The following is a 432-nucleotide window of genomic DNA, read 5'->3' on the forward strand; positions in this document are numbered from 1 at the left end:
TGGCCAAACCCTCGTCCACGCCTTCGTCGCCTTTGGAACTCTCTCCCCAGTGATCCGCGACGCCCCTACCCTAGACACCTTCAAATCAGCCCTCAAAACCCAAGGCCAAGGTTCACCAAGGCCTTTGGCCCCTAGTTTAGTTTTGTCGCTGTTGCTGTCTCTGTGTTTTGTGTCTGACCTTGTGTCTGACCTAAAATCTGTAAAGCGTCCTTGGGTTTGTGAAAGGCTTATTATTAGAAGGAGCCTCAGAGAACTTGTGTGTGTGTGTGTGTGTGTGTGTGTGTGTGCTTGTCTGTGTGTGTGTGTGTGTGTGTGTGTGTGTGTGTTTGTGTGCTTGTCTGTGTGTGTGTGTGTGTGTGTGTTTGTGTGCTTGTGTGTGTGTGTGTGTGTTTAAACCCATACCCGCTGGGACTGCTGTTACCCACACCGCCA

Source organism: Nansenia antarctica, assembly GCF_963989245.1.
Source record: "Nansenia antarctica genome assembly, chromosome: 10".
Classification (NCBI taxonomy): domain Eukaryota; kingdom Metazoa; phylum Chordata; class Actinopteri; order Argentiniformes; family Microstomatidae; genus Nansenia; species Nansenia antarctica.